Source organism: Trichosurus vulpecula, chromosome 9 (assembly GCF_011100635.1).
Source record: "Trichosurus vulpecula isolate mTriVul1 chromosome 9, mTriVul1.pri, whole genome shotgun sequence".
NCBI classification, from domain to species: Eukaryota; Metazoa; Chordata; class Mammalia; order Diprotodontia; family Phalangeridae; genus Trichosurus; species Trichosurus vulpecula.
The window spans coordinates 184,711,386-184,724,485 of NC_050581.1; positions in this window are offsets into that span (position 1 = coordinate 184,711,386).

Here is a 13,100-nt window from a genome sequence, read left to right on the forward strand (position 1 = left end):
TTTTTTTTATCCCCAAGGCAAAGAAAATAGAGATAGTAGGATATAAATACTTATTTCAAAGTAAAATTATAACAAATTTTTGCCTCAATTTATTTATCTGATCTTTTTAATGTTAAGAACACCTGGCTTAGAGTCTCACAAGTGAGATCAAGAAAGCTTAAAACTGAAAAGGAAGACAAAGGCAAAGGTGGAAAAAAACTCTTAATATGCATATCTACCCAGCTAAGTACAACAGAATAGCCATCACATATAGAAAAAATATGATGGAAATGCCCAGAAATCATAGGAGACAAAAATCCGAGGAGCCCTCAACAAAACCAATGGTCTCAAACATCAATGCAAAATACAGGGAATATGGCTGAGAAACAAAGTAAACCAGAACTCCCAAGACCAAGAGGCAAATTTGGCCTCACTGGCATCATTGAGACTCAGTGACACGGAATCTGTAACTGTGACATACCTCTGGAAGCCTGTACTTTCTTCCAACAGAACATAGTAGATTGGAAGTAAGTGATCAGGGATATTCTTACGAGGAAATTCAAGAGTAAGAATGGGGAAGCACGTAGGATAGCATTTGGGTGAAGAGCCACAATAGGTCAACAAGAAGTGAACTTGGATTCTCTTGCCTTTTAATGGATGTAACCTACACAGGAGGAACTCAAGGCATTCAGGAAACAAATAGCAAACCTAGTGTGGAGGTATGATGGGGAGCTTCAGTTATCCAGATGGTTCCTAATACTCTGGCCTCAGAGTCACTTGCCAACATCTCCACACCATGCCCTGGGCATTCCATTTGTTATTCTTATTCTCCTCCTACCAGAACCTTGTACTCTGCCCCTGAAATGCTAGACTCTGATAAGTGAGCCTTATCTTACCTGGAACCAGGCCTCCATGGAAATTGCCTGGATAGTTCTCCACCCCACCCACCTCTTCTTCATATACTATTTTCCCCAGCTGAACATAAGTTCCCTGAAAACAAGGACCATCTGGCTTGCTTGTATTTGTAAACCTATTACACAGTGCCAGGCATATAATAAGCACTTCATAAAAATTTTATCTGTATATTTCTATCTATCTACATCTCTCAATCTATCTCAATCTTTTTTTCTTTCATCTGTCTCTCCATCTATCAAATGATTGGTCAAACTATCTAATCTAGCCCTGCCAAGAGCAGAATAGCTACTCAATTATTAGCACTCTTTAATAATAATTTTATTCTTCAAAAGCCCTGAAAAGATACATTTCAATGAACTGAATTCATTTGTCCCCCAAACATCATAAAAATACAAAAGTACCTAAATGCTCAAAAAATGTTCACAGCTTTGCAATTTATCACAGCAAAAAAAAAATGATAATTGGAGTATGGTTGAATAAATTATGGTTTATTAATATAATATTATGGTGCTATAAAAACAATAAATATCAAGCACACGAGAGATTTATGGAAAGACCTATAAAAGATGATACAAAATGAAATCCAAAGAATTAGAAGAGCATACACATTTAGTGAGCCAAATTTTGAAAAATGTAAACTAAAGCCCCAAGTCCCAAGCTCTGGGTTGATACAGACTGGATTCAGTCAGGCCTGGGGGAGGGCTGCTCCAAAGTCATAACTCTTTGGTTTATTTTATACTGAGTTTTCCTTGGGTAGGTCAGGATATAACTTATGTCTAGATTTACACTGGCATGGGTAAAAGGCATCCCCAGTTTTCACACAGGCACTCAAGATAACAATACATATCTGATTTCACTCTACACACAGAATACAAAACACATTTAAAAAACTGCACAATAAACCATTAATATATGATACAGTGTTTCTCTCTCCAATGGATCACAGAGTGTGCTCAAGGACCTAGAAGTCCTCTAGACTCACAGCACCACCCTGTGGAAGGAAAATGAACAAGGTCACTAGAAAGACAGTTCCCTGACTTTCTAGTGAGTCCTTTTTCACCCTGGAGATGTAACTGGCTTCCAGCTTTATTGTCCTAACAGTTTGGACTCCACTAGGAGGAAAATAAAGAAAAAGAAATTATGCTTAGGATACTGCAGAATGCATAAAATTTCTGGGAATCCACTTCTAAGACATACAAAGGAATTCTATGAATACAACTATAACATTGTCTTTATAGAAATAAAAAAGCCAAATAATTCAAAAGCAATTAATTGCTGATGGGATGTGCTAATATAAGATGACAGTATTATGTAAATGAATGTATGCATTTTTCACCTGAACATTCAAACTACACAAGAGTTACTTTATAGAACTAGACAAAACCATTAAACTTATCTTCAAGAACAAAAGATCAAGAATACCAGGGAAAATAATGAAAAAAGTAGGAAGGAAAAGTGTCTAGCAATACCAGATTCCAAACCATACTACAAAGCAGTGATTATTAAAATTATATTGCTGCTAAAAAAGAAAAGTTGATGAATGAATCAGCTTAGGTAAATAAAACCCAGAAGCAATCAATATAATAGCAAATCGTTCGACAAATGAAAAGATGCCAACTACTGAGTCAGGGCTCCATATGCAACAAAAACTTCCGGGAAAATCAGCAGAAATTAGGTTAGACCAATGCCTCGTGCCATGTACTACAGTAAGCTCCACATGATCTCATTATCAAATGTGATGTTATAAACAAAGTAGAAAAGAGGAAGACACCTTCTACAACTATGGCCATGAATTCTTGGCCAAAATAGGGATAAAATTATCGTAAAATAGACAACTTTGATTGTATAAAATCGAAAAGATTTTGTAAAAAGAAAATCACCATACTTATAAGGGAAATAGTTAACAGAGAAAAAGATCTTTGCAGGAACTTTCTCTATAAAGTTCTGACATACAAAATATATAAGAAATCAATACAAATATACAAGAACAAAATCCTTTTACCAATAGCTAAATAGCTAAAAGATGTGAACAGCTAGTTTTCTAAAGAAGGATCCAAACTATCAACAATTATTTGAAGAAAATGCTCCAAATCACTAATAACAAGAGAAAGGCAATTTTTTTAAAATGCTAAGGTTCTGCTTCATGCCAGTAGATTGTCAAAAATGACAAAAAAGAAAAATGTTAATTGTTGGATGGGATGTGGGAAGAGAGACATAATAATTCTTATAAGCAGTGTAGAATTATACCCTCAAAGTCATCAAACTATGTATCTCATTTTACCTAGTAATACCATTCCTAGGCTCATACCCCCAAAGAGTTAAAAGAAAGTGGGATAAGATCCATCAGTACAAAAATATTTATAGCAACACTTTTTCTTGTTTAAAAAAAAACCTGGAAATAAAGTAGATGCCAATCAGTTAGGAAATGACTGACCAAAGTATGGTTCACGAGGGAAAGGTAGTTTGGCACAATAAAAAGAGAGCTACTTTAGACCCAAGAAGATTTCTGACACATGCTGGCTGTGTCACCCTAGGACAGTCATTTAACTTCTCAATACTCTATGAGACTCTCTAAGATTATTACTTGTAGGGGAGAGTTCCAACTTGTATTGGTAGAGGAAATTTCCTCAACCAGGATTTCTCTACATCAATGAAATCACTGGTCCAGTCCCTACTGCCATCCCTATGAATATTATTGTAGCATAAAAATGACCAAAGGAATGAAGTCAGAGAAACCTGGAAAGACTTGTATGTACTGATGCAAACTAAAGTGAGCAGAACTAGAACAACTTGTACAATGGCTACACAAAGGACAGGAAAACAACTTTGAAAGTTACCAGAAATCTGATCGATGGAATGACCAATCACGCCTGTCAGAAAATGAAGATGAACATTGCTCTTTAACTCTTGGTAGAAAGGTGATGGACTAGAGGTACAGAATGTGACATTCATTTTCCAACATGGCCAACATGTGAATTTGTTTTGCTTGACCATGCTTGTTACAAGGCAAAAGTACTAATTGGGAGAATGGAAAAAGTCATGGGGGGCTGAGGCAAGTAGGTGTGTAGGTAGTGGTAAAGAGGTAGAAAAGAAAGAAGAAAATAAAGAAAAGAGTATCAATGAAATATTTTAATGTTCACACAGGAGAACTGAAAGATGTTCGGAAGGGAATTACTTTGGGTTTTCCAAAATGCTTATACCCAATGTCTCATTTGATCCTTACAACCACCCTATGAGATAAATGGCATAGGTGTTATTTAATCAATATGCATTTATCTAGTGACTATCGTGTGTTGGGCACTATGCTAAGTGCTGGGTATACAAAGACAAAGAATGGAAAATGTAATGGGAGAGACAAGAAGCATATACATACATACATATATACATACATACATGTACACATACAGAATACATATAAAGAGAATGAGTATAAATCTGTACACAGTAACTAAACACAAGGACTTGGAGAGGGAGGGCAGGGCAGTTGGATTCTTATCCTATGAAATTTAGTATATTCTATTTTTTAAACAACATAATAAAGTTCACATTTTCCTACATAATCCTCTTTTTCTGTTCTTTCTCTGTGTAAATATCCCCATTTATTGATATTTGTCAAGTCATTAAAAATGTTTTCAATTAAAAAAGAATATTAACTTGGAGTTGCTAGAGCAGCAACTGCCTTCCCATCAGGCCTAACTGTCAGAACAACTCAAAGTTGTAGCTAAAGGCCAACTTCAAGTTTTTGTTCCTCTAGGTTTGGCCACTGCTGTTATGAAGCCATATCATCAGTCTTCTTCTCCCCAAGAGACTGAAGCTGCTCAGGATCTCCCCTCACATCTCTCTAGAAGGCCCTCATCACCTTTTTCCTAGATTTATTTCAACACCTTCCAAATTGGTTTCCCTAGCTATGGCCTCACCCCACTCTAGTCTCCCCATCCTAAGTACTGCCGTCAAAACGATCCTCCTAAAATACAAATTTGACCGTGTTTCCTCTCCTATTCAATAACCTTCAGTAGCTCCCTATTTCTTCTAGTATCAATTATAAATTCCCTTGATTTGCTTTTAAAGCCTTTCAAAATCTAGCCTCAACCTTTTATTTTTCTGATCACATTGTACATTACTCCCCTTCCTACGTGCTATAGTCCAGCCAAACTGGCTTTCTCTCTGCTCCTCACACACTTCATCTCCATCTCGATGTCCTTGCACTGGCCTCCTCCCCCCTCCCCATGACAGAGAGGGTCTTCCTCCTCACCTCCACCTTTTAAAATTCTTTTTATTCCTCAAGCATCACCTTGCACATAAAGCCAACCCTGATCCCCTCAAGTCCTAGTGCCTGCCCTCCCTCTCTGACCACCTTGTGTTTACTTTGTATTGATTTATTCTCTTTATTTGTATTCTGTATCTATATATGTATGTGCATGTATCTATATGTGTATATATGTGTATGTGTGCATGTATTTACCTACTTCTTGTCTCTCCCATTGCATTGTTCCATGCTTTGACTTTGTATACCCAGCACCTATACAGTGCCTGGCACACAGCGGGTCAATTAATAAATGTGTATTGATTGAGTGACACCTATACCATTTGCCTCATGGGGCTGTTGTAAAGATCAAAGGAGACATTGGATAAAAAGCTTTCGAGAAAACAAAAATATAGTGGAAATGTTAGGCTTTATTGGTGTCATTAATATTGTTATTTTCAGATGAATTAGACCAATTTACATAGATATCTTTTGACATAAATATATGTTTATTTACATAGAAAGATACATATAGATGTCTTGTCTGTATGTATGCAAAGGTATACATAGATACACACATTCACACATACAGGTGTCCCAAAATTCTTTGTGCAGTTTTAATCTTTAATAGCCTGCACTAAGACTTTGGTTGTGTTTGTAAATTTGTGTGTGTATGTGTATACATACCCTGTATATATCCACATACATATATACAGATATGCATGGATATTTTTATGCATACATAGACATTTATACATATACAGACACACAAAGAAATATACTCCTTAGTCTCCATAGCTTTCTTGGGTCAATAGTATCTAAAATAGAGACACTATGGTCAGTCAGTACCACACCCTGTAGGCCCGCTTAGAGCACTCGAGTGGTAATTTGCCCTAGAGGCTATGGAAAAGGACTTTGGATATGGATTATTACACCCAATTTGTTCTCCTGAGTTCTCTAAGTTATTAGCTCTATCTTTGGGGCTCTTGTCAAAGCATCACTTTCTGCAGCATCTAATAATTTCTCCTTAGTCTCACAATCATATATGACCAGGAGCAAAGGGGAGAGGGGGGAAATTCTTTTATAATTATCGGTAATAGAGGCCTTGAAGAGAGTGCCCTCAGAGTAAATGAGAGAGACACGACCCTCTTGAGAAGGAGGAGAAATTTGTCTTTGGATTTCTCCATCTCACTTTCTCTCTTCATGATCCCAGATGTTCAATGCCTGTAGGCTGCCCTAGTGTCAGTCTGACAAGAATCACATATTTAGAACTGGAAGGTAACATAGAGGTCAGAGGTCAGGTGACTATACACATATTTAGAACTGTAGAAAACCTCAGAGGACACTATGTTTGTTCCCTATGATATAGTGGTGGCTATAGAACTAGACCTGGAGTCGGGAAGGCCTGGGTGCAAAACACATCTCAGACACTTTGTACAAGTCATACTCCTGGGTCTCAGTTACCCCATCTGTAAAATGAGGTAGTTGAACTCAATGACCTATAAGGTCTATTTTGGCCCTAAATCTATGATCCTTGCTTGACAGGAAAGGAAACTGAGGTCCAAGTTGACCTGCCCAAGGAAACCCAGGTAATTAGTAGCTGAGTTGGAATTTCCACCTGGATTTTCTGATTCCATATCCAATGTTCTTCCCACTGGACCATATTCTTGCCAGCAAAGAACCAGTATTATTGTTATTTTAAAGAGTTATTTATTTAAATATTTTGTTGTAATGCTTTGAAAGTTCCATGACTTCAACAATATTGGTGTTCCCTTCAACAGTCAAGATCAGGGACTTTTCACATCTTCTAAACCTGTGTGTTTTCTGTCCAAGCTTTCTCTGCTGATATTTCACAGAGAATCTTCATAATGCCCCAGAGGGGAGGCTTTTTACATGTATTTCCATCAGGGTAGGGAATTTAGCATTAGAAAATTCCTCTCCTAATACAGATTGACACCTACTCTGCATCTTATAGTCTTCAAGAACATTCTGGAATACTGAGAAATTAAACTACTTGCCCAGAGTCCCACAGTCAGTTTGGGTCAGAAGCAGGATTTGAACCCACATCTTCTAGACTTCCAGAGCCAGCTCTCCATCCACTGTAGTGTACTACTCCTCTTCTAATATATTTAATAATCTATTTTACTCTCCTGGCATAGAAAATGCCATTGGCAGCATGCTACTGAAGCTTACTCACTGGAAAAGACCCTCATGTTGGGAAAGATTAAAGGCAAAATGAAATGGGGATGGCAAAGGATGGATAGATAATATCATGGAAACAATGAACAAGAACTTGGACAGGCTTCAAAAGGTAACGGAGGATAGAGGTGTCTGGTATGCTACAGTCCCTGGAGTCATGAAGAGGTTGACATGACTGAAGGACTGACCAATGACAAATACAGCCTACTTCAGTGTTGCCAAACTCAAATAGAAACAGGAGCTACTAATCCATGCAGAAGGATTCATTTGGGCTGCAGGTTGACATGTAATATCATCTATGGTTTATCGTATTTTTATCTATTTTGTTAAATATTTCCCAATTCTATGGTAATCTGGTTCAGGCTGCAGTGGGGAGTGTTGTGGGACATATCCATTCTGCAGATCATTTATATGATATCTCTGGCCTTCTCAATTTTTACTGGTCTCTTTCCATTGCCCTTAGGGTTATAGACATATCTATTGACAACCCATTGCCAATAAGAATGAGTGACATTTTCTTAGTTTACTTTAAGGTTTTATAAAGTACTTGACACATTATTATGCCAACTTTATAGAAGTAGAAATTCAGGGGGTGGAGCCAAGATGGCCGCATGAAGGCAGTGTCTGACGGGAGCTCTCTCACAAGATCTGTCAGATTCCTATAAAAAAGTGAATTGGAGCAGATTTGAGAGAGTCAGAGACCGCGAGCAGTCTGAGTGGGGCAAATGCTGGAGCCGGGAGAGTCTGAAAGGCCGAAGGCACAAATCTGTAGGCTTGGAGAGGGCTTGACGTGGCGAGCTGCTCCAGACCAAAGCGGAAGCAGCCGGCCGGGAAATCCGCGTGGGAGACAGGCTGGGAGAAAGCTGGGCGCCCGAAACCGGCGGAGATCCCCAGGACTCCCAACACAGGACGGCAGTCTGTGGAAGCCACGAGAGGCAGCCACGGCCAGTAAACACCTACTCCTGAGGCTTACAGCCTGAAGGAATGAAATGAGGCTCCGGGAGACATAATGGCCAGGTAAATGGCTCTAATCGCTACCCCCTCACCCAGAGAATTCCTAGGGGGAAGAAAAAAGAATGCTGGAACAGAGGAGAAAAAAGTGGGGCTTCAGTGGTCAAATAGTAGAAGTTCATTAGTCCCAGAGGGGCAGAGTCGGCAGGGGTCAACACCAGAAGCCCAGACATAATCTTGCTCCCCCAGGGGAAGTGCCAGAGATCAGCTCAAACAACAAACAGCTGAGACCATTGCTGAAAAACAACACTTCTGGAGAGCACCCATAGGGAGTGAGACGTCAGGGAGCCAGACCCCTCCCCCACACCTCAGGAAATTGAAAGCTATAATTCTAGACTCACAATCCCCAGAATAAGAAAGCTGGGACAGAGAGCCATGAGCCCCAAAGACAGAAAATTGTTGTAAAGCCAGGAAAAGGCAAACCAACAAACATGAAGAACACAAAAAAACCGAGGACAACAGATTCTTTTTATGGAGACAGGCAGGATCAAAATACCAATATGGAAGAGGACAGCAATGACACTGTAGATACATCGGATACCTCAAAAGACAATGTGAACTGGTCTCCAGCCCAAAAAGCATTGCTGGAAGAGCTAAATGAGGATTTTAAAAACCAAATTAGGGAGCTAAAGAAAATATGCATCTTTATGTGGGATTATATCATCTTATGTATGTTTTATATATATACACATATATAGGTCAGTCTTGAGAATGGTACAGCTATTATGACATTGAAAGGGATACACATAGATTGTGAATGCCTGTATAAATTAACTGATGTAAAGATAAAAAATATAAGTAAGAGATATAAAGGGAGGGCTATGAGAGAAGAGGTAAGGAGGTAGTAGAAAAGGGTAAATAACACCAAATGAAGTGGCACAAAAACATATTATAGTAGAGGGAAAGAAGGGAGGGAGAAGAGCAGTATTTGAGATTTACTGTCATCTGATCTGGTTAAAGAAGGGAATAACATACCCTGATAAGTTTAGAAATCTAACTTGTCCTACGGGAAGTAGGAGTGGAATGGGGGGGGGAAAAGGAGGGGGGTGGTCAGAAGGGAGGGGAGAAGTAGCAAGTGGGAAATGGTAAGATAAGAGAGGGGAATAAAGAGGGAGGGTAAACTGAGGAAGGCGGTGGTCAAAAGCAAAACTTTGTTGAGGAGGAGAAGGGGAAAGGGAGAAATAAAAGCATAAACAGGGGGAAATAGGATGGAGAAAAAGACACAGATAGAAATCATAACTCTGAACATGAATGGGATGAACACTCTCATAAAACAGAAGTGGATAGCAGAATGGATTAAAAACCATAATCCTACAATATGCTGTTTACAAGAAACACATTTGAAACAGGGGGATACACACAGGATAAAGGTAAAAGGTTAGAGTAAAATATATTGCGCCTCAGCTAAAGTAAAAAAAGCAGGTGTAGCAATCCTAATCTCAGACAAAGCAAAAGTAAAGATACATTTAATTAAAAAAGATAAGGAAGGACATTATATCCTGCTAAAAGGCACTATAAGCAATGAAGCAATATCATTGCTTAACATATATGCACCAAGTGGTAAGGCATACAAATTCTTAGAGGAGAGGTTAAGGGAGTTACAGGAAGAAATAGACAGCAAAACTATAATATTGGGAGACCTCAACCTCCCCCTTTCTGAACTTGATAAATCTAACCTCAAAATAAATAAGAAAGAAGTTAAGGAGGTAAACAGAATTTTAGGAAAGGCAGGTATGATAGACCTCTGGAGAAAATTAAATGGGGATAAAAAGGAATATACTTTCTTCTCAGCGGTACATGGCACATACTCAAAAATTGACCATATACGAGGGCATAAAAACCTCACAATCCAGTGCAGAAAGGCAGAAGTAGTCAAAGCACACTTTTCAGATCATGATGCAATAAGAATTATTTGTAACAAAGAACCATGGAAAAATAAGCTAAAAATTAATTGGAAACTAAATAATCTAATTCTAAAGAATGAGTGGGCCAAAGAACAAATCAGAGAAACAATTAATAACTTCATTCAAGAGAATGACAATAATGAAACAACATACCAAAACTTATGGGATGCAGCAAAAGCAGTTCTTAGGGGAAGTTTTATATCCCTAAATGCTTACATGAATAAAATAGGGAAAAGGAGATCAATGATCTGGGCATACAGCTGAAAAAGCTAGAAAAAGAGCAAATTGAAAACCCCCAATTAAATACCAAATTAGAAATACTGAAAATCAAAGGAGAGGTTAATAAAATTGAAACCAAGAAAACTATTGAATTAATAAATAAAACAAAGAGCTGGTTTTATGAAAAAACCAATAAAAATGATAAACCTTTGGCCAATTTGATTAAAAAAAGAAGAAAATCAAATTACCAGTATGAAAAATGAAAAGGGTGAGTTCACCTCTAATGAAGAGGAAATCAAAACAATAATTAGGAATTATTTTGCCCAATTGTATGCCCATAAATTTGACATCCTTAGAGATATGGATGAATATCTACAAAAACATAAACTGCCCAGGTTAACAGAAAAGGAAGTAAAATTTCTAAATAACCCCATCTCAGAAAAAGAAATTGAGCATGCCATCAATGTATTCCCTTGGAAAAAATCTCCAGGGCCAGATGGTTTTACATGTGAATTCTATCAAACATTTAAAGAACAACTGATTCCAATACTTCGTAGACTATTTGGGAAAATAGGTGAAGAAGGAATCCTACCAAATTCTTTTTATGACACAAATATGGCACTAATACTCAAACCAGGTAGAGTCAAAACAGAGAAAGAAAATTATTGACCAATTTCTCTAATGAATATTGATGCAAAAATTTTAAATAAAATATTAGCAAAAAGATTGCAGCAACTTATCACAAGAGTAATACACTATGAACAGGTAGGATTTATTCCAGGAATGCAAAGCTGGTTCAATATTAGGAAAACTATTAGCATAATTGACCATATTAACAACAAAACTAGCAGAAACCATATGATCATCTCAACAGACGCAGAAAAAGCCTTTGACAAAATACAACACCCATTCCTATTAAAAACACTAGAAAGCATAGGAATAAATGGAACCTTCCTTAAAATTATAAATAGCAACTACCTAAAACCATCAACAAGCATTAATTTTAATGGGGATAAGCTAGATGCATTCCCAATAAGATCAGGGGTAAAACAAGGATGTCCATTATCACCCCTACTATTCAATTTGGTACTAGAAACGTTAGCTGTAGCAATAGGAGAAGAAAAAGAAATTGAAGGAATTAGAATAGGAAAAGAAGAAACTAAATTATCACTTTTTGCAGATGATATGATGATTTATTTAGAGAATCCTAGTGAATCAAGTAAAAAAGTACTGGAAATAATAAACAACTTTAGCAAAGTTGCAGGATATAAAATAAACCCACATAAATCCTCAGCATTCTATACATTACTGACAAAGCCCAACAGCAAGAGATAGAAAGAGAAATTCCATTCAAAGTTACTGTACACACTATAAAATATTTGGGAGTCTATTTGCCAAGACAAACCCAGGGCCTATATGAACATAACTGTGAAACACTTTTCACGTGAATGAAGTCAGATCTAAATAAATGGAAAAATATCAGTTGCTCATGGTTAGGCCGAGCTAATAAAATAAAAATGACAATTTTACCTAAATTAATCTATCTATTCAGTGCCATACCAATCAAACTACCAAAAAATTATTTTACTGAGCTGGACAAAATAATAACAAAATTCATCTGGAAAAACAAGAGGTCTAGAATATCTAGGGTATTAATGAAAAGAAATGCTAGAGAAGGTGGCCTAGCCATACCAGATATCAAACTGTACTACAGAGCAGCAGTCATCAAAACTACCTGATACTGGCTAAGAAACAGAGGTGTGGATCAGTGGAATAAGATAGGAATACAAGATAGAGAAGTCAACAACTATAGCAATCTACTCTTTGATAAACCCAAAGAGGCCAGCTTCTGGGCTAATAATTCACTATTTCACAAAAACTGTTGGGAAAATTGGAAAACGGTAGGACAGAAACTGGGCATATACCAATATCTTACACCATATACCAGAATAAAGTCAAAATGGGTTCATGATTTAGGAGTAAAAGCTGATACTATAAGTAATTTCAGAGAGCAAGGAATAGTTTACTTATCAGATTTATGGAAAACAAAAGAATTCATGACCCAACAAGAGATAGAGAGCATTCCAAAATGCAAAATGGATAATTTTGATTATGTTAAATTGAAATCTTTTTGTACAAAAAAAGCCAATGCAACAAAAATTAGGAGGGAAGCAGAAAATTGGGAGAAAATCTTTACAACTAGTATCTCTGATAAAAGCCTCATTTCTAAAATATACAGGGAACTGAGCCAAATATATAGGAATACAAACCATTCCCCAGTTGAGAAATGGTCAAAGGACATGAACAGGCAGTTTTCAGAGGAAGAAATTACAGCTATCAATAGGCATATGAAAAAATGCTCTGGATCACTACTGATTAGAGAAGTGCAAATCAAAACAACTCCTAGATACCACATCTCTCCTGTAAGATGGGCTAAAATAACAAAGCAGGAAGATGATAAATGCTGGAGAGGATGTGGGAAAATTGGAACATTGTTACATTGCTGGTGGAGTTGTGAGATGATCCAGCCATTTGGAGGGTAATTTGGAACTACGCCCAGAGGGCCGTAGGAATGTTCATACCCTTTGACCCAGCAATACCACTTCTAGGGTTGTATCCCAAATAAATCA